At 46.7% G+C, this 25876-nt stretch overlaps 1 protein-coding gene across 2 annotated transcripts in view; it reads left to right on the top strand.

Moving 5' to 3' along the window:
• Positions 1–213: 213 nt before the first annotated feature.
• Positions 214–25876, top strand: part of JCAD (junctional cadherin 5 associated) — a 62664-nt gene continuing 37001 nt past the window's right edge. The window contains exons 1-2 of one of the 2 annotated variants that reach the window (XM_021289965.2): positions 214–378; positions 15407–15542. The gene's annotated coding sequence lies outside the window, so the exon portion shown is untranslated. The remainder of the gene's footprint in view (positions 379–15406; positions 15543–25876) is intronic. The other variant, XM_021289967.2, reaches the window with a different exon arrangement.

Raw genomic sequence — 25876 nt, 5'->3', positions numbered from 1 at the left:
ATCTTATTCCTCTGGAATTTTCCACAGTGATTTAGCATGTTAGTTTAAGCATAATTGGTTACTGGGCTCTTGAAATTTATATCTTAGCAGTACTTATTTACATCAGACTTAAAGTACTTGGTTTCAGTTGAGGTAAACGTGAAGCATTAGAATGCAAACGTACCTAATCCATCTCTCCTCCCCCACGACTAGAAATCCTGTGGTTAAAATAACACAGCCTCTATTCAGAGCACAAACTTAGAGCTGCGAGCAGGAGCAGGCTTGGGATTTAGACAACTCTCAGCAGATGAGCCTGTTCAAGGGTCTTTCTTGGCTTTGTTTTTCATCCAAATTCTGATCCATGAGAGGAAACCAGGCTCTCTCCTCTGGGCATGCAAGGTAAGGATTTTCTGCATTCTGTGTGTTGTTGCATGTGCTTGTAAAGGAGCATATAAATGTGATTGCAAAAATATTGTTGCAAATGTGATTGTAAAAATGTTGTTGCTTATAGAGCAAGAAATGTTTGGCAAATGGCTTCACAATCTTTTAACTGTTATTATGGTCTTGTGACTGTTTCCAGAAGGCAGTGAAATGATGAAATTATAATCTTGCACAGAGAAGCCAGCAGCAGCTACTCTCTGTCACACTTTAGAGAGGCTGAGCATGTAGGTAATGTAGGAAATAACTCACTCTTGTGATCAAGCCAGACTAAAGTAAAACTGGCATTCTGTTGTCTGCCAGGTACAGTCCCTCCTGGGTTTGCCCAGCTGCTGTAATCCCTGCACGGGAGGCTGAGGCTGTGCTGGAGGATGCCACTGACTCTGTTTACAGAGTATATGCTAATGCTGTTCCAGCGTGACTCTGACAGTAACGGCAGGAGGATGCTCTCAGAAATGTTTGGATGTGGCGTGCCAGATAATTATCTGCCTTTATTTGCTCTTATTGCTTTCCAAGTCACAGGGGATGTAGGAAAGCATCATTTTTTCCTTGAATCCTTATTTTATTTGAAATCCAGGAAACAAGCATGATGTCTGTGCTAATGCCTCTGGAACCGTACTCCCAGTGCTGGAGCCTGTTAACTCTCCCAGTCCCAACACTCTCCCTTTGCCCTGTGCTGTGATTCACGGGGGATCCCGAGTACCAAAACAGTCCTCCTGCAGCACAGTGTTCAAACACAGCAGGTCATGCTGCTGCATAGTACAGAAATACAGCTCATTCATTCAGAAACACCGTTAGTTGGATTTTTGCTTGTCCCCTCCGTGCCCCTTGGCATGGGGTAGTATGTGTGCATTGGGAAGGTCCTTGTGCTCTCATAAAGGTAGAACTGAACAAACTCTGCCCCAGGTGACACCTTGCCCGTGCTGGAGAAAGCCTCATCTCCCACCCAGAGATGCTCCCTTTTCTCTTCCTCTCCACTCCCCCTTCCCTTCCCTTCCCCAGGGGAAGCAAGACAGGGTCCTCCCTAGGACAACTGCCCTCCCCTGATCCCTGCTGTCCCGCAGACATGTCAACCCAGCAGCACACACTCCACTCCTCTGCTCCTCCGGAGGAAAGAGGAGGACGCTGCTTGTCACGCCAGGTCCCTCGCAGCACAGAGCTGCTGTGCTGTGGGGAACCCTCTTGGCTACAAAGGTGCCCTCGTCCCCTGAGCCAACAACGCTGCTTTGTCCCGGAGGAAGAAATGCAGCTTTATCCCCTGGGTGTCCAGCACAGGGAGGGGCAAGCAGGGCTACAAGGAATACAAATATACAGCTTTTCATGATACTCATGTACAGCATGTCGTGGCAGAGAGGCAGCTCTGAGGAGAGAGAATATGTGCAGAACAAAGAAATGCGGTCAGGCAGCAACTATAAAATTTCAATATAGAAAGCGGAGCTGATGTCATTTTAATGTCCCAAGCAGTGCCAAGAATCCTAAGCTCTGTATCAAGATTCAGTGCAAATCCCCCACATACTCACAATTTGTTCTTGTGGAAAAATGAACTTTTATGGAAAATATGCATGGGAACCTGCCAAAGGAGTGTGTTGTTTTATTTCTTTTATTAATTTTGATTACATTAGTTCAGAAAGCAATCCCATTTTAGCATCAGTTGCCTCTATCCAAGAAGCCAAAGCTCAAGTGCAAATACTGGAGGCAAGGGAACTGTGGTTTTTTGTATGACCAGTTGTTAGATGGGAAGAGCTGTTTGAGTAGGAAGGGGTGTGGGAAGGCTCAGTGGGATGACTGAGTTAAAGCTTTCTTACTTGTGAAATATGTGAATCGTGATAAGATGCACATGAATGGAACAGCACCATCAGCTATTATAATTTTGAATGCGTCAAAGGTGGGATTGCATGCAGCTCCTATAATTAAAGTTATTCATATGTGTCCCGCTGTAATACTGTATTCTCAGTTACTTTAAATTTGCCGGACTTGAACCATTTAGACTGAGTTCTTCCAACTTGATTGCATGCCTTAGGCTAAGTTCTTTTCTGGAAAATTTCAGCCAAAATTGTCCAGCCATTTCCAAGAAGGAGCACAGGGAAAAAGGCATTGTTGTCCAACTGGAAAATAAAGAAAGGAAGAAACAGGAGGAGGGAACCTGGTGATCCTTGTCTTGGATGCGTCTTATCCCTCTGCATTTTGGAGCAGAGATCTGAAATTTGGCAGCTTTTTGTTAGGACTGTGGGGTTTTTTTTCTTACTCTGTAAATCTCCTCCAATTTGGCTTAGTGTTAGCCTTTGAAGGGAAAAAATAGCAACTTATTAGAAACCTGCTAGGGCAGTGTAGTCAAAATCAGCTGAGATTCCTTCCCACATGAGCAACTCAGCCCAGCATCCCATCAGCTCCCAGTGCCAACTCCAGTGCTCCTGTGCACCCAGTTGGTGCTACTGAGTTCCTGCTGCTCCTGCTGCCTCTTTGTAGCCCTACAGGGACTGCGGCTACTCATGTCCCCCCTCTGCAGCCCCAGAGCCATCCCCAGCCCCAGGAGCAGGATGGAGCTGGGCTCTTCCTGCAGTGCTGCTCAGGGCAGAGGGTTGGGCAATGGAAAGGCAGGCAGGGAACAGCACTCTTCCTTCAAAACCCTTCCTGCAGAGCCAGGGGGCACCCAGGGACCCTGGGGATACTGGGGCTAACGGAAGGTCAGGTGCTAAAGGGACGCTAAAACTGAAGGATGGCATGGGACTGGGATGGGGAGTATATGGTGCAAGTGAGGAGCCAGGGGCTCAGAGGGCTTGGGAGTGCAGCAGGGAGGAGTATGTCAAGGTGTGAACCATAGGGAGAGTCTGACCGTGCCAGAGCCTGATGTGAAACCTGACCTGCCCTGTTCATTGTCCCCTCTTAGGAAGAAAAGTGCTGCCTTTGCAGAACTGGCTTCAGTCCTGCTCTCCCTGCAGGGTCTTTTGTGCTGGGTTGCACTGAGGCTCTCCCCAGTCACCAGTCAGTAGCTGCGGTGTTTGCCCCCCTGCCTGCAGATGCCATGACAGCCCAGCACTGCACACCTGCTCCTGAGGTGGGAGTACATGGGCACTCTGCCTTGAGCATGTCCAGTGCCACCTGATGCTGAACACTTGCACAGCCCCAGCTATGTCTGTTGAGCACCCCTTGGTCTCAGCTCACCACCTTGAGGCACTGGCTGTGGGACCTGTGAAGCCTGCAAGGGTAGATGCAGGCATGGTTGCAGGGAAGGACACAGCGGGGACAGCCAGGGCAGGTGACCACGCCAGACCCATGACAAACTGGATCTTGATGTGATCAAGCTAGTTGCTTGCACACAGGTCTCTTCTCGCCATTTCCATCTCGTTCAAGTTGCTAAAGCAGCACCACACCCCTGACAGAGGTACCAGAGCTCAGAGAACTCTGTGAAGTACCAAGAGACTACACGGAGGTGTGTCACTGAAATTTCCCAGTGTTGGGAAAATCAGCAATTTTTATTCAGATGAGGACTTGGGTAGCAAACGCAACCTAGGATTGCATTGAACACTAAGGAAAAAAAAATTCTATGTAATGCCTTCTCCAGTAACAACAGTTCATCCTGTACCATAGGAAAAAGCTAAGACCTCTGGCAAATCACTGTGTAATCATCTAATTAACAAGTGTATCATAACACATAGCACAAGGAAGTCCTAATTTTGGCATCATGGGTTTTTCAGTCTTAACAGTATTCTTATAGCCTATTTTTGTATGCATTTGCAGACAGATGGTGAAATGTCAGGGTTTCCATTTTGCCACTTGACGTGATTTCCACACTGAAAGGTAGGGAGCTGCAGCCTGCTTGTTTCCACTCCTGCTGGAGAGGCTGGGAGAGGTGGTTTCCTTCACTTCTTTTATGGCTGCAGGCCATGGAGCATCCCGTGTGTCTTTCCTTCCACAAAGCTGGGCAGTGAAGTTTTATCATCTTCAACAGCTCCTGGGAAGTCTATGCACACACCAGGCCTCAGCTGTGTGAGACAATGTAGAAATAAAGACCAAAAGAAAAGCCATTGTTCCACAGGAGCTGACTATGTGAGAAGACCAGAGCTGCCTACAGACAGCTACTGAGAGATAAAGGAGTGCTAAGAAGCCGTGCGATGGTGTTGGCCAGTGTGGCAGGCAGTGCTTGCTGCAAACCAACAGCCTTGCCTTTGTCAGGAATGTCACAAGAACTTTTAAGAAGAGATTTGCAGGAGAACTGAAACAGAAAAGGAAAAGGAGTGGTGGTGGATGCTTATGGGTAGCTGCCCCAAGTGTCATGGAAGAAAACAAGAAAGTGCTTGTGTGGATGTTGTGACAAACTGTGCCCTAAACTTTGATGCTGGATGAGAGCAGATGGGTGGAGTGGAGACTGACAGTCAAAGGACCAGAGATGCTTATTGGGGATGTCCTTGTGGAAGTTGTCACAAAACAAATAAATCCAGGAAGCTGTTGCTGTTACAACTTTTATGTGATGATTACAAGTGTGAAGCAACATCAAGAATTAAGCAGTCAGGCCTGTGCATAAGTTTTCTTGTACAGCTCTGGAAGAGCCGCCATCTCCTAATCTGAACCCCTGGCTGGTCCAGCCAGCTCCTTTCACTGCACGCAGCCCAGCAAAAGAGTGAGGTCACCTCATGGGTGCTAACCTAAAACCTTTATTGCCTGATGAATTGCCTGACCTACTTGAGACTCAGGTCCTTCTCCTATCCCACCTCTATTACAAGCTAGCTACTGGCTATATCACATCATGCTTTTCCTACAGTTTTGCTCTGAATTAAAGCAGTATGTGGGACATGACTAGTTCAACAATCACAATACTGTGCCATGAGACTTAGCCTTTGCTGGAAACTAAAGTACATGCAATTAATTCTGTGGTTCCTCAATGAATAAAATGGGGCCTTTGTGTAATTCCCAGTTTTCACTTGTTTTCAAATAGTCATGAATCATGAGCTATTTTGTTGTGGAAATTAATGTTTTTTTCCCAAACTATTTTCTGACCTACTCTGCAGATCCCAGTCTCTCCACAGATTGTGTGGGCCAGGTCTTCCACCCTTGAACCATGCCAGGACCCTGGTTTTCTGAAGGTGGTTGTATAGTAACATTGAGGACCCCAGATACCATGGTTGGAAAGAACCATGCTGATTCCAGCCCTGAGAGAAGCTTGATACATTCCTGTGGTTGGACCCTAGATACAAATTTGTCTTCAGGTTATTCTGCTGCCCAGTGACATGGAATAGGGTGAAACATCAAAGAAGTTTGTTCATGAATGCATGCACAGATTTTCTCTCCTACCGAGATGCTGCCCTGGCACCCAGTAATCATCTTGATAATTCAGTGTTCTCCCATATAAATCATGTCCTACCTCATACAGGGGATCTGCCATATCTTCATATGCAGCCATGAAATACCTGTCACCTGGACTGTGTGACCTTTACAGAATCCTCCAATTCCAGTGACACTTTGGAAAAGTGATTTATTTCGTGCTCTGTTGGCTTGTGACTTAAATTCAAGTGGGGAGTGAATGTGCAGTTAAAAAGAAAAACTCATTTCTAGTAAGGCAATGACGTTACCTTTGTTCAAAGGGTGAGGAAGATGAGCATTTCAGCCTTTTGCACTGATGAAGACCTTTGGGAAACCTCTACCCAGACATAAATTCAGATTTGCCAACCTGAGACAAGTGTCATAGGTTCCCCTAGGTCCTTTTCCATCAGTTGATTTATAACACCCTTGTGAATCCCATGGTCTACATCTGAGGCTTATGATCTACACGGGTTCTTAATAAACTCAAACTCACTGAGAGGTTTTGAACTGCTATGGCTTTTTAGCATGTTATCACTTTTATTTAGATGTCCCTCAGCAGTGAATTTCTCTTGTTTTCTCTTATTTTCTGCTGCTGGTTGGATGTTTATGCCCTTGGCATTTTCCACCTGCAGGGCAGAAAGCACCTCCACATCTCAAACCTCTGGCAGTGCACGGTGTGGAGTTCTGGCTGTGCCGAGCTCACCGCACAAGGTCACTCCAGCTCTGCAGCTACAGAGCACAACAAGCTCTCACCCGAGCTGCCATCCCTGAGCCTCAACCAAATCAAGCAGGGTTTTAAAGTGAACCCCTGTTGCAATGTGCTGCCCTCTCGTATCAAGGCTGTCATTGTGTATCTGTCAAAGACTGGCCAACAAACGTGATGGCTCAGGCACGATCAGCCATGCCCACCTTTGTCCCCTTCTCCTGGGGCACACAGTCCTGCTGCCGCATATCAGGTCTCTAGTTGCCAGGCAGGGCACCACCTGCAGAGCTAAATCCTGCACTTACTTCTATCCCCAGCCATCCCATCAGACAAAACACCAATGGGGCTTGTAGAATGGCTTCCTTGCACTGCACACCCACTGCTGGGACTGCCAGGGTTTGTACCCCTGCTGCACTTTGGCACCAGGCACAAATGGTGTTGTCAATAACCTCTCTTGGAGAAACAGAATCAAATTAAATTGCTCTATCCTCCTCTGCTGCCTTTGTTCGTAATGGTTTGCTTTGGCCTCTTGCATATATGTAATCAAATGCTGCTGCTTTCCACATGCTACAGCTTGCTGTGTTTAAATTGAGAGGAATCTCCCTTAAATATTTATTTAAACAATAACATCCCTCAAGCTCTTTATAAATTGTTGTACAAGATTGCCTTTCATAAAAGACCCCAAGCTTTTTTAAAAATTTATTTGAACTGCTTTCTGGCCTCACCACCGTGCTGTGGGCCAGCATCTCCTTCTGCCCGGGCTGCAGATCCCGCAGCTCCGAAAGCTGGTGCCTGCTCCACAGACCCAGCCCTCAAATCCTGCCAGCAGCTCCCAGAGTCACAGGGCAAAGTTTCAGTGCTCATATTGCTTCTGTCCCAGGAACTCAACAACCCTGTAACTTCCAGGAACAGGCTTTTTTCAGATGCAGGAAAGTGGGTCTTAGAGCCATCTGTTCCTGCTGGTACCACACACAGCGGCTGGGGCTGGAAACACAGGGTGGCCAACCCTATGCAGCTCTCGCCAGACGGGGGATGAAGCTGAGGCTGCTGACACCTTTCTGTAGTATTTAAATGATGACTTCAGAACCTGCAGTTCTGGCCATTTTCTGACCAAAAGACCTTCAAGACAAATAAAACACACTCTTGCACTATTCAGTTGGAGTCCACAAATCTAAGAAGGACTCACCAGCCAAAATAAAAATAATTTTATATTGTACATAAAGAAGATTCAAACTCTTCACTTAGCAGGCCATTTTTTGTACTTAATTTTAGCTAAAGGTGAACTTTCACCCAAGTACTGACTGTATTAACGTTATCTCTCAAAGAGTTTACCCGAAATCATCAGTTTATAAGTGGTGGAGAGCTACAGTCCTTCTGAATTTCTAATTACACATTTTTCCAGCATCTTGATGAATCAGATATTGGCAAAATCTCTGTAGTCAACATGGGTTTGAGTAGAAAATAGATTACTCACCAGCTAAAGTGCGTGCAAAGGAGATAATTCATTATGTTGTTCCTTAGCTATAACTGAGGATCATCTCCCTATTGTAGGCTCTGTGTGGGTTTAGTCACGGGACCTAAACAGAGAAGAAGTAACAGAGCTTCTCTGAATCATTTTTATTCTTGTCCCGGTTCTTTATCATTAATTACATTGGGGTGTGTTTCCATGGAGACTGAGAGTGGTGCCATCAGCCTGCTGTCCCTCAGGTCCCCCTGAAAACTTCTCTTGTTTGCTACGAGCAGTGCATGTCCAGAGGGTTCCCTTGGGAGGAAGAGACAGGCTGCGTTTTGCTTCTTGATCCTTCTTGTTCAGAGTGCAAGTTTCAGCAGACTAAATGAAAAGATATATCCTTTCGAGAGCAAACGCTGTTGGTGAAGCTGGGGGATCAATTAGCTTTTTCTGGTGGCTGAGGATGATTGCAGAAACAGTTTTGAACATCGGGAGGGCACTGAATGTGAATGCAACATCTGGAAAGTCTGCCTCAGACATCCTTTTCCTTTTCCCAGTCTGAACTGGAAAGACCTCCTTGTGCTTTTCTCCCCATCAGACAAGGCCATCGTCAGCAACACAGGTGTAGTATCACAGTTCAATAATTTCAAATCAATACCCCATTACATTTCTCTGTTCAGAGGAAGCACATTTTTCCATGCATGGGTGTGTGGAGCCTTTATCCAGCTTGCATCCACCCAGCCATCTTGTGTCAGTGTTAGGGTCAATTCCCTCCTTTTAATTTCCTCCCATTCTTTATTCACAGCATCTGGCATAGACTTTTGACAGTGAATGTGTCTGAAAGAGTATCTGCAGAACAAAGTTCTTAATTTTTTTTTGTTTTAATTTCTTGCCTGGATTAGTCAATCTGAAGAGCTGCTTGGTAGCAAGAAAGGGGTCTTTCTTCCTCTCCTTCCAAGCTTCTGCCTTTCAGCAGTAGATCTTGCACAGCTCCTCCATTGCACATGGCTGCACTGGGCCCAGCATTTCCATTTCATGGGAACTTCTGAGAGTCATGCCCTTGTCTTTGTACACAATCAGGATAGAAATTCAAACTGCAGAAAATTTGAAGGAGGTGCACGGTCCTGAAAATGTCATTTCAGACATGTCCAGGTCACTTAATTTCAGATGGTTTAGAGTTGAAACAACTTGTTTTCGGTTTGAACTGAATCAAAACCTCTGACTTTTCTTCTCAGCTTGACATCAGTCCATGCCCTGTCTTTTCTGCTCTGGTGTCTGATGGGGGCTTGTGCTTATCTGCAGTGCCTATGGTCCACCAGCTGAGCTGCAAGCACCCATGAGCCACAGCAATCACACTCCTGTGTCACTCCACTGGAGGTGGGAACACTTCTTCCACCAAGCAATAGGTTTTTCTCATGATCCCGCACACCTGTAGTGGACAGTATCTGGTGATCATCACTCGGGTGATGCGACCCAAGGCGCTGTAAGAGAAAGCCCATCTCCTCCTGGAAGTCCCTGGAGACCTGATATGAGACACTGAAAAATGCAAGACTGAGGAAACCCACCCGTGTACCATGACCTGAAGCTGTGCCAGAATGAGCAAACTCACGCATTTCACTGTACTCTTGCAGAGGCTGGAACTGCCTCCTGGACATGGTGATACTCACTTCTCAACCTCCATCCTCCTAGATTTGGAGAAGGGTTTTCAAGTGCTATGCCCCACATCTACTCTGTCTGTCCAACCCACAAAGCAGCCATTTCCTTCTGCCCAGTAAATGCTGGAGGTCTGTGGACAGCATAGACATGGAGCAAGAGCAGAGCCAGGCAACTGTGACCACTGTACCAGGCACCCTAATGTTTGCGCAGCCAAGGTCTCCTCAAAGAAGCATTGGTTTAATTTGGCCATGTTGGTGTGGCTTTATGAGCACTGAAACAGGGTGAGTCCACACGACTAACTGTTGTTATTTATTACGTACAATACTGCCCAGTCCCGGGGCTGAACTCTCTAAACTGAAGCCCGGTGTATACAATCAGTCTTACCTCTCTCCAAACAGCACCCAGCACCAATTGTGGCACTGTAAATTGTTTACATAGAAGTGCAGACACCATAACTTATTTAATAAGTCTCTAGTCAGTCAGATAAGTAAATATTTCGAAAGACTGTGAACACCATGGCAAGCTCCAACTGCCCAGAACCGCTCCAAATGGATCCAAGTCAACAGGGGACCAGATTTGTCTTGTCTTTGATGTCCCTGCTCCAAATCAGGTTGAGAAGATATCTGAAAACAAGCCTCCCTAAGGAAGGCTAATGCAGTTTTCAAGACACTCAGCTTTCTGTAGAGATAACAGGAGAAAGAAAACCATAGAAAGTGAGTGCAAAGATACTATCTTCCTGACGCTGTAAATCTGAACTTTTTGGAGTTAGAGCCTCCCACTCCTCCGCATCTCACTTAACCCAGACAAATGAATAGGATACCAACAAACCTCTGCTGCAGAAAGGATGGGACATTCACTTCTTGGGCCATAACTAGAGGCTGCAGTGCTGGGTCTCCCACACTGCTGGTGAAAGGGATGGTAACAGCACCTTTTCACAACCTCCTAATGGTGCAGGCTGCAGTCCCACCAGCTTTGCATGTGAGGATCGGAAAGGCATCAGCATCGACTCTCACACTGCTATTGCCTGCCCATGGTAAGTCGTGCTTTTAAAAACACACCATTTCAGAGCTAACTGCTTCTGAAATATTCAGTTCTCTGTTTAGATTAGGATGTTGCTTTACAAGATATTTCTTTCCAGTCATTTCCAACAATTACTTAGGATCTTTTTCCTTTTGAGTTCACTGAGTTGTATCAGTTCACCTCATTTTCAAAAAGGATCCAGTTACAGGCAGGAATGCAGAGTGGAAAGGGCCTGAGCCTTTGCAACAGGAATTTGTTTTGGAAGCAAGCGAGTTGGAAGGAGAGGAACTGGGCAGCCCACCAAGGGCTTCAGCAGTATTATCCCATCCCCTCAGCAAGGCAGAGCCGGGCAACCCGTGGGCTGGAGCTGAGCCTGCTGCCAGGGGAGGCAGGGACAGACACGACACTCTCACCAGCACTTCTACGCAGCACAGACTGTGGTCCTGTTGTCTGAAACCTCATCTGAAAAACCCCCTTAGGCACAGACCTCACTCGTGTGGTGGCCACCATGGGTGTTGGAAACCCGGGTGCTGGTACAACAGACTGTGTGCTGCTGCCACTGGGTCGCCAGGGGCCCGAGGTGGGCAGCCCTCCCCACAGAACCCTAGCAAATGCCATGCACAAGGTTCATTATCAGATGGAAACTCATTGAATTGAGGCTAACCTGATGCTGTTTGGCGTTTACTCCTTTGGTACCTGACTGGGACCTCCGTTCACCCAACTCATTTAATCAGATTTTAATTCTTCGTCTTTTGAGTTACTTTGGTACCTCCTGTTGCTCATGCATCTGGGTAGTTTTCTTAAAATATATGTTTCCATGCACTGTGTGTATTACTTACTCAATGTCAGAGGCATGTGTGCGGCTGTCCATGTTTGCAAGAAGGCGGGGTTTTCATCCCAGGACTAAATGGAAGGCTGCAGTACAATACGGATGTAAATAAAACATAAGTTGTAGAGACAAACTGTCAGTGGCTTTCATCTCCTTAAATATCTGTTCGTGTTTGTGCAACCATACTTACTGGCACTCCTGCCTCAATGTATTCAGTATAGACTGATTATTGATTGAGAAAACAAGTTAAAAAAAAAAGAGTAATTTCTTCCTGTGGTAGCACAAGTGGGTAGATGCAGAGGGGAGACAGGAAAGGGGTGCAGAAGTAACATTGACTAGGTGGGGCATATGCCACCGTAAAATACAGCCGATACAGTTAACAAGCTCACATCCCAAGGGTGCGGAGAGGCTTCACACAGTGGAGTAAATGTCTCCTAATTCCTAGATGCACAGGATAGAAAAGGACAGCACACAGGACGGAAACACATTCAGGGAACCTGGCAGAAAGAAAGGTGCTGTTTTTTTTAAGAGAGCTGGAGTGCTGGGTCCTGGTCCAGCTCTAGCCTCCAGCCATGGATACTAACCCGCACTGATACAGGCACTACCTAAGTGCCACCACTCTTACAGGCCACAGACCTGTACTGCATTGCTGACATATTTGCCAGTGAATGGGGTCTCCCAGTGGGCCATATGGACCCATGGAATCACAGGAGGAATAACCTCCCACCACCTGGAGCCCCAAAGCCCTGGGACTCCCACACTGTGCAAGACCCTGCAGCTCACACGGCCCATCAGTGTGTCCCATCTCCCATGCCAGGGGAAGGGCTGATCCATTTTTTCCATCAACCACAGTCTGCCCCTAGGTGCATACCTTGCTGGCTTCACTCTGAGTAGGTGAAGTGTTGGTAACTATGCTACCGGAAGCTGTTTTGTAAGCTAAAGCTTCTACGCAGTGGTCTCTGTGTTCTGTCAGTTCTTACTGACCAGCACCTGCAATGGGAGGCTTGCAGTGGGGGTAGATCTGCCCTTAACTAAGTGCATTTCTTATCTTCATTGCAACATGTCACTGTTTTTTCATCCATTAGTGATTTTCCCCCACCCTGTCTTAACATTGTCTCTGATTTCTGTGTCATGAGGGTGAGTATTGTCAGATCACATTCTCATGATGGGAGAGGCAGAAAATCCGTTCTGTATATCATGTGCCCTTGGCTCCCAAAACCACAAAGGATTTCTTCAAGCCCTGCTCATTATCTCGTTTTATACTTTAAAAGAAAAGATAAAATGCTGGTGACAAATGGCCTCATTTATCACATTTAATTGACTGACTGTTCTTTTAAGCCTCTGAAATACACACTTTGGGCCAAAGCACTGGAAAAAGAACGTGCCATTTACCCTGGTCTGCTGCCAGCTCACATTAAAAAAATGTTCAAGAGGTGCTTGCTAGAGCAGTACATGGAGCGTGCTTTCTCCAGCAGTACGATGTGTTGCCCTTTGAAAAGGAGTTTGAGCAATTGCTTTAGAGGTACTTTTTGTCTTTTTCTAATTTCACTAACAACTAGAAATTGGTGCATGTGACCTTTGTAGAGAGCAGGACCTAGCAAAAGCTGCAAGGGTCCAAGAAGTAGAAACACAGTCACTCCAGAGTTGGTTCTCCCTTCATACCAGAACTAGCCAACATTTTCATTGACAGCTTGGGCAATAGAAAAATAGAGCAATGTGCTTGTTGCAGCTACAGCAGGTGTTGCATTGGCTGTAGGTTGCAGGAATGACAAACTGGAGACAGGGACTGAAAAGCCCCAAGATGCGGTTTGGCAGGGATGAACGGAGACCTCTCACCAGCATCCCCGAGCCAGGCTGGGGCTGGCTGCCTGAATGCTGTTCAGCTCCAGGGACTTGCCTGTTGTGATGGGTCACAGGCTGAGTGTGAGCCAACAATGTCATACTGGTGAAAAAAACAAACACACCAGAATCCATTGTCAAGTACATAAACAGAAATACAGCATGCAAGACATCTGCCTTCCCTCTGTTCAGCTCCCCCTGTTAGCATGAGACTTCACCTAGAGATTTTTTATGGATGAGAATGCTATTCCTCAAGAAAGGTGTATACAGGTATGTGCAAGCTGGAGAAAGTGGGTTTCAGTAAAGAAAAGACATCTGAAGGGAGAAATAATGGCTTTCAGGCACATAAGGGGCTGAGCGAAAAGAAAAATTAAAAAGTAATTTAAAAGAAAGCTGCTCTCTGTCCCTGCTGTAGATAGCAGTTTTGTGCTAAAATTTCAATGAGGGTAGGTACTGGGTCTGACTGGAAGGGAGTTAAGAAAGATTTAAGAAATGTTCCTTATACCAAGAGCAGTAAAACACTGAAATACTTTGTCTCAGGAGGCTGTGTAGGTTCTGTCATTAGTGGTTTTTAAGAACAGGTTATCCAGACATCTGTAAGGACTGACCTAAGCGTGGGGTGGAGGGATGGGCTAGAGTCAGCCTGGGTCTCTGGGGACCCTTCTGCATGAGATTTTCGTCATGCTAATGTGAACACAGGAGACTTCTCTTAGAAAGCACTAAAACCATCACCCTGGTTTATAAAGAACCCTCAGAAAATTTTCAGTCTCAACTGAGCCCATTTCCATTCTGAAGATGGAAACCTTTTGAATTCTTTCCCCATCACACCCTCAGACCAACCCACTGCAAAGAGGACACTGAACCCCAAAGTCACATAAATCTTTCCCCTCCTGTCCTCTACTGGCCTGGGAGCCCCAAGTTGGAAAGGGCAGCAGCAGAACCTCTGTCCTGAGGAGCACTGAGGTCCCGTGCCCTGGGAGAGCTGGTCCCACATTACTGCTCCTCCCCACAGCAGCATACACAGGGGACCCCAAAACCAAGTGCCACCCTCATGGCTGCTTGCCCCTGGGGAGACCCGGTCCCTTGGCAGCCCCAGCCACCCTTTGCTGGGGCACTTGGCATCACATCCTAAGCAAAAGATTGACACAAATCCTGCTGTCCTGATTAGCAGCCCATCTAATCTCCGTGATGTCAGCAGGGTTTTGCGTGGCAGGATTTGGCCCCCTGCCCTCGCCTGGGCTCTGCCGAAGCACTTTGGGCTGGATTCCCCTGGTTCCCGGCCGGTGGCGGGCAGGGGGAGGCTGCAGGTGTGAGCCTGCAGTAGGAGCCTGCGCTGGGGTTTCAGCTACACAGCACAATTCACTGCCAGCTTTTGTTTATCCTGGTGGGAAAACGGGACAGAAAGGTGTTTCCTGAAGAATGCAAAAAAATCCTTCCAGGCAGTTCCTCTTTAACTGCACAGCATATATATATATGTATGTGTTTGTTTATATCTGTGTGTATAAATATATATATTTTGGAATTATACTGTTTTCATGCTTCCTATAAGCATGGTTTCTGGGGTTAAGACAAGGTACATGTGTGGCGGGGGGAGGAGAGGGAGAGACGGAAGGAGAGGAAACTGCTGCCGGACACAGAGGCTCTCCTCTAACCCCCATTTTTTACACTGATGGAATGCACCCAGAGACTGTTTCTACTATTTAAGGAAAAAGGTTCCTATACAAAATCCTGCGGTTTCAAAATGATCCTTTTATAGGCATAAAGAGATTTTTCCATATCCCTCTATTTGATTTCTTTTTTCACTCAGACCTGGCTACTCAAATAGATATTTTCAGAATATCATGCACTAGAATCGGAAACTTCATTCCTATTCTTGGTTCTGGAGATCAAATAATCCCACCAGTTTCCCACATAAAGCCACAGGGATGCAAACTGAAGTCAGTTTAGCTGTAGGGCAGGACAAGAAAAGGTTGAATTTGGTCCCGTACACATCCTGAGGGATTTTGAGCTGGCAATGCCCCATCACAGAAGTGAACGTGCTGTATGTTCTGCAGCAGGTTCGACACAGTCACAGCACTCTCTAATGAGTTGTTTACTCTCATGCTTCTCAACAGTGGTGAATGTTAATGGCATTTGTAATGTCCTCAATGTGTAATAAGGTTAACTATATATTAACCTTGAGTTAATAACACAGGTTTTTAGGGTGTGTATCCTAAACAGCAATTGAATGTGATGCGCAACCTGAGCCTGGAGCAGGGACCTGAACGCTCATCTCTCCCATCCCAGAAGTGACAGATGTGACATTTTCATCTGTTTGGGCCCAGAAAATGGTAAGCACATCCCGTGTCCTGGAGAGCAAGTTGTCAGCAGTGGTGTGGGATGGGGAGGTGATGAGGGGTACCTGGTCTGTGGTTTTGGGGAAGATTCAGCCAGGCATCATATGTGGGGTCTTGGGTGGGAGACATCCAGCCCAAGGGTAGATGCTGAGCTGCTGGGCCTGGCCAAATTGCTGGGATGTAAGAAAGCAAAGCAAACCTTGGGGATTTACAAGGAAGCTCACAGACATCTGAGAGCTCCCTGAGTCTCTCTCCAGGCACTGGAGTCTGCAGGGGCATCCAGGCAAAAGTGCCAAGCTGGGGACCCAAAAGCAGTGTTACACAGCTCAGTGCTTTGTAAGGACCAACACAATCTTTAATTTATTACTTCAGACTATACAGTCATATACTGTCATGGAGGTAGCTTTTCTGCACAAAACTACAAAACAAGGGATTTACAGAGTCCCAGTAGCCGCTCAGAGCCAGATGTCTATTATCTCATCGCATACATATGCCGTGCAATGATGCCGACGCTAATCCTTTCCTTCACTACCATGGAGACATGCCTGGTACCACCAGCTTGCGCCGACGTAAATAACAACCTGTCCAAGCATCTCCCCTACAAGTGCTGGGGGAAGGGGGAAGGATGTATGTTCCAGATGGAAATACAACCCAGGGTTGTGCCCTCGGTGGCTTGAAGTTGTATAATTTTATCTCAATGTGACCTGAGTGGGAGTGATTCCTCCATGAACTGCATTGTATTTGGCTGCCTACACATTTTTTTATGAAAGAAGGGGGACTGGTAACAGGGAAGATAACAAAACTACTGCAAAGCAGCTAAGATACCCAGTATATAGTAAAAAAAAATAGCTGGCTACCTGGTCTCCCCTTGGCAGTTGAGGCTTGTTCACTTTTTCCCACTCTAAAGTGATGTAAACACATGACTTAGAAGAATAAATCCTGATTTACTCCCACACTGAATGAGTGGAAAATGCTGAAGTTGGATTTTGGATAAGTGGTAAATGTCTCAACTCCCCAGGCTTTGTGGACTCCCAACTTCAAATCTTCTTGTAACTGCATATAAGGCCACTCTGGAAAATTATGTGCTCCAGATATGCTTCCAGCTCATCTAGAAGGAACAATTAAGGCAGGCTGGAGATACACCAGCAGAATGGGGCTGGAAAACTAAGTGATGTCTGCCCACAAAGGGACAAACTCATAGCACTCTCCCAAATTGTGGGTGGTCTATTGTTCATCACTCTAGTCAATGAGAACATTACACTCATACATGCAAACTTAGTTTGAAAAACCATTATTTAAACTGAACAATGAATGTATTGTAACTTCATCATTCACACACACAGAGACTCACCCCTCCATTCTTCTCCAGTACATAGTAGTACTCTTCTAAATCCTGCAATTTAATTAAAAAAAAAAAATGCTGTGGGCGTAAAGTTAGCATATAAGTACACAGACCACTGATGACTCTGTTTTCATCCACACAGAGCATAAGGCAACCAGATGATTTATTTTTATTGGCACTGCAGGCAGATAAGCTTCCACTATTATGAAGGAGAGAAGCGCGGGCTGGCCCACGCTGTCAATCAGAGATCGCCCAGCAGAAAGACTGAAAAACCCAATTCACTAATTACATCCTCCTTGGGGACATATTGCTGAGGAAGGGCAGGATCTCTGCTCCTCCCATCACACTTGGAAATAACCAGGAGTGCTCCTAGTCAACAAAGGACTACTGTTGATTTTTGTAAATGTTGTGACATGTCATGGGACACCATGGCTATGCTGCAACTAAATCAAAAATATCCAACTTAAAATAAGAACTAGGCACTTAGGCTGAAAAATAGAAATCCTCTATAAAGATGCTGAGACATGGTGCAGCAAACCCCCTTTCCAGACCTCAGCGAGGTAAGGGCAAGGGCAAGGTGGAGCATCTCTGCTTGGACAGCTGCACCCCCAGGGGGCTGACCAGACCCCAGGGAGGATCCCCAGCTTCTCTCCCTCTGCCAGGCAGGCGCTGCTCCACATGGCCAAGACAGTACTCATTGAACCTGTTCGCAGCCCTCAGCCCTCAGCAGCCTGTCCCACTGCCCTCAGCTGCCTCATTGCTGCCCTTCACCTCCTGCCTCCCATGGGAAGCAAGGGCAGCCTGTGATTATTCTCATTTTTCTCCTGTGACCACTTCAGCAGGGCTTTCCAGTATACAGAGCTTACTGGCACAAATATTTTACCTTTGGTTGTTGTTCTCCTGGCTTCTACAAAACAATGTTTTGTGGTCACCTGGACTTTGGAATTAAGGGAACAGACTTTTGATGGATATCCCCACTCCTACTGGGTTGTGGCTGATTTATCCAGATCCTACGCTTTCCTTGAAGGAGACCTTGATTATTGTGCAATTTTTTTTTTACCCTGTTCCTCTGAGATCTCAAGTGGGATTCAGTATGATTCTAGCAAGTGAAAAGACCATGAATACAAATGGATAATCAGGGATGAACATCAAGTGATATTAACAGCACTGCAGAATTGGTCCATTGCTTTAAATTTCAGTGTTGTGGGTCTGTGTGCCTCCACAGTTGTACTCACATTTCTTGGATGGTAGCATCAGACTTTGTATGCCCTTCTGCTGAGGAGGAAACAAGGCAGCTCTCCTGCAGCTTCAAGGCCAACACAAAGACACCCCAAAGAAGAGCAAGTCACTGCTCCATATATGCATAGGCAAGCTTTGGGCATGTCTTAAAGAATTCACAGTGGGGAGCAGGGCTACTCAAGACTTTTGTGACTTAAAAGTGTTCCTCCCAGAATAAGGGATTTTATCATTGGTTTTTAAGTCCCTTGTTGTGGGAAAATGTTGCTTTTGAGCAAGTTTTTCCAGTGGATTTAAAATACAACACCTGTAATTTAAGTTTTGAAAAACAAAATACCTTGAGAAATTTGAATTTCATTTTTCTATCTTCTGGTACAAGACCTAACAACTCAAAAAATATCAGAGGGTTCTTTCTATTTGTTTCTGCACCGTCCCCCCCGCCTTTCCCAGCTTTTTATCCCTTTCTCTTTTACCCTTAAAGCCTCCACAGCTGCCCAGGTGCCTCCTGCCTTTCCCGCACGCCTTGCCAAATTGTTGGCACCAGGACCTCACTGCCCCATGTGTCCTCCCGGCACAGGCTGCATTTTCCAGATCCAGCAGCCCGTGAATGCCAGCCATGCAGGGAGGAGCTGCACGCCAGGTGACACACGAGCACCCATGCGGCACCCCAGGTCAGACCCCCAGTTGAGTGTTGTGTCTAGGGGCTGCTCCAGCATTACTTCGTCCCCCCAGTTTGCAGCCAGGGCTCAGCAAAGGTCTGAGGATTCTGGGCGTGCTTGGTGCTTTCTGCTGCTGGCATTGGACATCAGGTCTCAGAGGTCAGCGTGCTTTCCACAATGAAATCTAGTTAGAAATGGTAAAGATCTGAGGGCTCTCTCAGCCGGAAAATCAGATTCGGCCTACCTGAATGTCAGGTCATCTGGGCTGGAGTTAATAAACAGCTCAGGACAGACAGGGACAAACAGGGATGGAGTTGCTCATGAGGTTGCTCACCTGCGGGGCCCAGCACCTTGCGCTGCCTTGTCTGTTGCCCTCCCTGGCATCCAGTGCTTGCCTGGGCCGAGGGCAGCTGGTGCTGAGCATGGACCCAGCTCATTGCACGTCCCAAACCTGTGCGGACTTCATGGCTTTGAAACGCCTCCCTCATTGGGACTGGGTGAAAGTAGCTGGCAGAGCCACACACTGCCATGGGTAGACAGACAGACAGTGCAACCTCACAAGCCTTCTCTTGCTGGGAAATGCAGCTAAGACATCTAACTGTTTATTTGCACCTGTCATTCAGCAGGCCAGGTCCTGCTGCTGCCAGGCTGCCAGGTACCGTGGACACCAAAATGGACAGTCTTGTATTTCAAGGGTCACCCTACCTGCAACCTTAACCACATAGCCAAAATCCTTGTCTTTTCCCCCCACTAGAAATGTCTGAAGAGGTGGAAAAAGGTGGATTCTGCAAGAAAACCTTGGTACATGGTAACTTGCATACGCTGAAATGCTTGTAGAGAGCAGTCCCTGCTCTGGCTGTACAATCACCTCCCTGGAGCATCTCACACACCCTCCTTCCCTGGGCACGTGCTGCCCAGTTCTGGGTCTGTGCACCGCCATGCTGAACCAGGAGTTTCTTTCCAACATGGGAGAAGAAAGCAGACCCTCACATAAGTCAAGGGTTATTTCTGGGACTGACTGCACAGGCAGGGCTTGCCCACACTGTCAGGAAGCCATGCAGTGAGATACCTCCCTATGTAAGAGCAGACAGGGACATCAGTGAAAAATGCAAAAAACATGCTGAGAATGTGACTCCCCATTGCCATGGCTGTCGTCCTCAGCTGGAAGGAAAACAGAAGGTGGCTGAAGGCAGCCTGGGGCTCTGCCATGGGGATGCCATGACATTCAGAGGACACAAGGGGGGATGACAGGTGTTGTGAGGGGTTCCCCACTGCAGGCACAGGTTACAGCCGTGCTCCTTCCCATGGATGTTTTGGGGCTCTGGCATGCCTGGATTTTGACCTGTTCTGTTGCCGAGGCATGAGTGTCCCCAAAGCAAGGACTCCACCACTGCACTCTCCACCCCTCTCTTGAGCACTGCACCACGAAACGGGTGCAGTGGGAAGGAACCTCCAGAGGTCATCTTGAGACTCAGGTCATCAGCTCTTACCTTGTTTGCCCATCTCCTTCTAATCAGAGATGAGATTGTTCCCTTCAGATGCCAGAGGCTGAAAAAAAATGGCTAAAATCTGATTTTGTACCACTGCAGTTAGATTTTCTGTCCTGTGCAGGAGAAACAATGAAAGGTGAAATCCCTGTAGGGAAGGATTTACGAAATTCTGTGGAAATAGGTATTACAGATAATTGTTTCCTGCTGAGGGGATCTAACAGAACTTTGCAGAAAAGCTGCCCTTTTCAGCAATATCCACTGCAGCATACCTAGGCACAAAATTCTGTCTCTAGCATAAATGTGCTTTGCTGTATATTTTCCCGCTGCACCTGAAATTTAATATTGGTTAATTCCACCAGGATTTATTTTAAAAGATACATCATAGTGTAAATTGTAAACCTGTTCAACTGCAAATGAAGTGAAATGGTGGGTGCTTGGGTCTCCGGAGAACAAAAACTTTGATTCTTAATGGTAGTGACTGAGACTTAACAGTTGAAAACGTGTAGGGAAATTTTATTTGTTATCAGAACAAACCCTCCCCTCCTAAGCAGGCTCATACTGCCAGAAGGCACCAACTTAGTTTCATAACATTTGGCTGAGGATAAAAAAGACACTTATGAGCAGATTCTTCTTTTCTATCTGGTTCCCAGTATTTTGAGAATATGCCCTTTATTTATCCCTGTTGAAGCTACTCTCTTAAAATAAGCCAGCATTAATAGTATAATAAATATGACAATTTATGTAATACTAGCTTTTACCATTGTATATGGTCATGGGTATGCTTGTACACATCCAGAAAAATTCATTTTTTTTCCCTAAGCCAGGACACCTTTGGTAAGCTACTCTGAGCTGCACTAGTGTTAACAGTGGATGGGAGAGAGGGCCCTCGGGCAACCTCACCTCTTTGCTCTTCCACTGAAATCACCGAAGTGGACTGATGGGACTCGCTGGATCGGACACCGCTGTCCCTTGAATGAAGCCCTCTTACTCATCTGCCTCTGACAGCTCTAAGCAACAAAGACTTTGGCTTAGACAAAAGAAAACTTCTGCTTATAATTATCACAATCACAACAAATCCAAGGGCACTGTGACTGTTTTATTAATAGCGTGCTTTGCTGCTTCCAACCTTTACAAAGTCTATCTGGCTCTCCAAGAGTATTACTACTTGGACCTATTTCACATGGATTGTGAAGGATACAGACATTCCTGAAAGTTCACTTGCCAGCTCTACTGCTCTGCCAGCACCATCAGTTTGAGGAAGAATGATGGTCCCTTTGAAATACAGATTGCAGTATGGCTGAAGTACAGGGCCCAGCCAGATACACATGCATGGACAGATCCACAGGAGATTAATTTTCCATCCCACAGTAGCCTTCATCTTCTCTCTTCTGCTGCTCTGTAGTTTTCATGCTGAGGACACATGTAGGCAGAGAAGACACAGAATCTAATCTTTGAGATCGTTTCAGAAACATGCCTCCACATCAGGCTCTCCTGATTGTAGGAAGAGGAGCCAGCAGCAGAAGGCTGCAACGGGAAGGAGCTCAGATCTCATGTTTTCCTTATATGTCTCAGTAATAGCTTTTTGAAGAATTAGAGCATTTTTACAGGACTGAAGGGTGCTGACGGCATCTGGTTTAACATGATAAACCTTGTTTGTCATCCCAAATTTACCAGCTATCAGATCAGCTCATCTGTTAGATTGGCACAGTGTCTCCCTGACATCATCAGGAGTGAATGTGTTACATCGATTAAGCCTTTTACAGTCCAGCAAGGATTTAGGTAAACTGCAGGAACCAAAGGGCTTAATGAGAAAAACAGCCTGTGTGTGTAGAGCCCTACCTGAGACACACATTGGAAAAGTGCAAGTGTCTGTTACACAGACCCCTAACTGCTTTGTCAGACAAGAGAAGAAACCTGACAAAGCTTAAAGATCTCATGGCAAGACATGTGAACGTGGTTGAAAGGTGTCTGTCAGCTCACCCAGACAGATCCTCGGGCTGCGGGAAGGGGTGCTGCCATCCCAACTCAGGCATTCCCAGCACACGCGCCCCAGCTTGTCCCCTACCCAGACAGCTTCCCAGGAGGTAATCAGCTTTTCCAGGAGCAAGGTGAACAAGCTGTAACAGAAGAACAACTGTGCACTCTCTCACTCCCCGTAAGTCACAGAAGTTTGATAAACAGATTTCTGTAATGATTTTGAGCTCTATCTTGAGGAAAGAGGCAGATGGATAGACATACTCTGCAATGTAGTAGGAGAGTTGGTAAATGGAGGAATTCTATACCATGTTAGGAATGACTTTAGGTAGTTCTCGTACAGCTTTACAGACAGGTGACAGAATGAGTAGCTTTGAGCCTGGCATCCCATGACCCACCCAGCTTCCACACCGGCAGCAGCCACCAGACTGCAGAGTCCACCTGGCTCCACTGTTCCCTGTCAGGCCACCAGCAAGAGCAATGGAAGACAGACATCCGTTTTCTGCAATGATGTGTTGTTCATCACATCTATCCTGCACCCCTCTTTGGGAGTGTTACATGGGGGACAATGTACTCCAGCCAGGCTAGAGGCAGCCTCTTTCCTTGTCACCCTTGTGACACGCTCGTCATGACTCTCTGGCTGCACAGAGCCAGACAGCACCACCACCTCTATGGTGGCTGTGCCCATGGGGAAGGGCAGCACCAGCCATGGCTGGAGAATTCAGGGTAGAGCCACAGAGCATCTGAGCAACCCCAAACAGCCACCTCGCCTGCAGAGCTGGATGGCACAGAGGCAGAAGGCAGGCTCTGGTGGCCAAGCCCAGCTAAAGCTGCAGAACCCAGAGTCACCCTCATTGCAGAAGTCCAAGTCTTTAAAGAGGTTCTGGGAAGGGCTGTATAAAAGGAGGAACCTAAGTCCTTAGGCAGTTGTGAATTGCTGTCTTAGATTTAGGCACCTAAGTGCTTTTTTGGACCTCATCCCAAACACTTCATTGAGTGAGTGTTGCATTAACAACAGCCCAGTCAGAGGATAAGCAGCAACAGAAATGCTCCAAGCTGCTCTTTTAATGCATCCTAGGATGTGAACAAATGATGACTGCAGAAACAGCTGTATTGGGTTATGGTGTCATTGCCCCAAGCCCTTTCCTTCATCACTTCTACAAGGAAACATCCCTCAGCAGAGCTTTCCTCACTGGCTTCACTGCAAAACCATCGGCCTAGTGCACTCCAGAAAACCAGCCATGCTAGTACCACTGATGGTGTTGAAACAGATTTTCAGCTCCCACCATCCCTGTTAGGGAGGAAGGTGGCTCCCAGCAGGTAGAAGAGGACAGCAGCTTACAGTAGTATTGTCATTCCTGTCGTGGTTGTTTGCTTCTTTCCTTAAATATGAGTGGCCGCTTGTAAGGACCTGAGCTACACTCTGAGCTTCACAACTCACCCTTCCATTTCCTTGCTGAGGTGTGTCAAGTATTTACATGGTTTCTGGTGCTGCTCATGACCACTATGGTCATGTTCAATAGAAGAAAAACAGAGGCTCTTCTAGAAATGATGGAAATTAAATTTAAGGCTGTATGTGCCATTTTTCACCTTGGGCAAGTGCACTGTGACTTTGGAGGACACACAGTCGCAGGTGCACACTGCCTGCAGGGCACAACAGGCAGACCTGAATTAAGAAGACTCATTTCTATTTAAACTTTCTACTTCGAGTGGATGCAGCTTGGCTCCTCTAATGTTGTCTGCCTGACTATAAGTTGCATGTACAGAAGAGGGTTTAACCTCCTTTCAAACAGCAGTTCATTTGGAGGCTGGCTGGCTGCTTTTCTCCCAGACCCTTCCTGAGGACAGACAAGGCTCTCCAAAACAGCTTGAACAAAGGGCCTCCTTCTAGGTTCAGGTCTTTGTGAGGTGAAGGGAGGTCTTGGGAGGTCCCCTCCAGCCCGGGCAGGGGGATGTGGGACCTCCCAGGGTGGGGACATGCCTGTGGGGATGACCGGGTTTGGGCACAGCGGCGATGTGATTAAAGAGTGTGTGTGGTACAAATGCCCCTGGTCTTTAACCAGCCTGTCTCTGAATGGGAGCCTGTGTGACACTTCTGTATCACAGCACTGCAATGTGCCCAAATATCGGTGGTGAAGCTTGAGCCAGCGAAAGAAAGGGTGTGATAAATTAAGGCTTCCATGGTGGCTGTTTCTAATCCAAAGCACAGAAAATAGGGTGTAAATAGGTGTAATTTCCACTGATGAGTCTGAGAGCCCTCTAGTGAATCAGGGGGCTGCATAAAATTGTACAGAAGGTGGCCTCAGACCAAAATAACCTAGTAAAATGCACATGGATACCTTCTGATTAATCTGAATGAGGCTTTGCCTAATCAAAATCTTCTATTATATTGGTGCTTGGTTCCATTTTCCCTCTAGTCCTAGACAAAAGGCGGGAAACGGAAGAATTCAGCTTGGCAGGAAAAGCACTGTGGAATTTCAGTATCAACTTCTACAAGATAATTAATAGATTTCAATGACTTTCAAACCCACATACAATCCCTATAGACCTACAAACCTTTATGGTGCAGGCTGACTTTCTGGTGTTGGTGCTGCAATCTTTTGCACAGTTGCTATAACTTTAAAGGTTATCAAGCAAAACCATGTTTCTGTGATGCTGCTCAGATAAGCTCTTGGCAAAAGTAGTTTTCCAAAAAAGTGTCTCCTCTCCAGCCCCTCTAAAAGCAATTCCAGTGGAGAGCAGGTAAGAAATGGGGATGACAGCAGTCTCTGCAGAACTGCATACCCTGTTGTAAAATAATATGGGAGCAAATTAGAGTTAAATTAAAGACTAAAACATACATGCATATGGCAAGTTTATTACTGTGGGTCTAACGACACGTCCCCACTCGCTCCTCTAAACCTGTCCATCAGCAGGTGTGAGGGGGAAGGAAAGCAGCTTGGCAAGCATCAGTCTGTGCAACAGGGATGTTCTGCACAGCTATATTTTTATTTTTTCGGATTCCCACTTGAAGCAGAGGTGGGTCTGTACCACCCCCACAGATAACAGCACACTCCCTGTGTTATTTCATAGCTTTAAGCCAAGCATTTGGAAGAGATTTTTTTTCTATGAAGAATGGATTTGAACCTTAATCCTTTGACCCCAAGGCCCGTTTGAGATGTCCATGACATGTCACTGCTCTCTGATAACGATGCTCCACATGGCCTCTGCCGGCTCCCGTGGTGGTGAGCTGCTCCGGGGCGGGTGCACGTCCCTGGCCTCTCTCCAGGGCTCTGGGATCTGTGTAATCTCCAATGTCAAGATGTGTTTGGATACAGAAAGCCGTGACGCTCTGGTATATATCAGCTAGATAACAGGAGTGTCCCCCCGCCTGAGGAGACAGATGCCCGGTGCTGGGTGTTAAGCCACCAAGGGCCCATCCCTCTGTGGGCTTTTTGCTGTTCTTTAACCCTGGATGATGATCACATCTTAAAGGGGCTGTTCTTTGGAAAATAAACATAGCTTTTTTGGTTCAAAAATTACAAGCCATTCTCACATTTTTTCTCTTTAATGGAGAAGGACTGTAATTTCAGCTTTCTGGGTGAGGCTTTTTGTGGGAATGCATTGGCATGAAGGGGTCTTGCAAAC

The sequence above is a fragment of the Columba livia genome, chromosome 2, assembly GCF_036013475.1.
Source record: "Columba livia isolate bColLiv1 breed racing homer chromosome 2, bColLiv1.pat.W.v2, whole genome shotgun sequence".
In the NCBI taxonomy this organism is placed as follows: domain Eukaryota; kingdom Metazoa; phylum Chordata; class Aves; order Columbiformes; family Columbidae; genus Columba; species Columba livia.
This window is presented reverse-complemented; position numbering and strand designations above follow the sequence as displayed.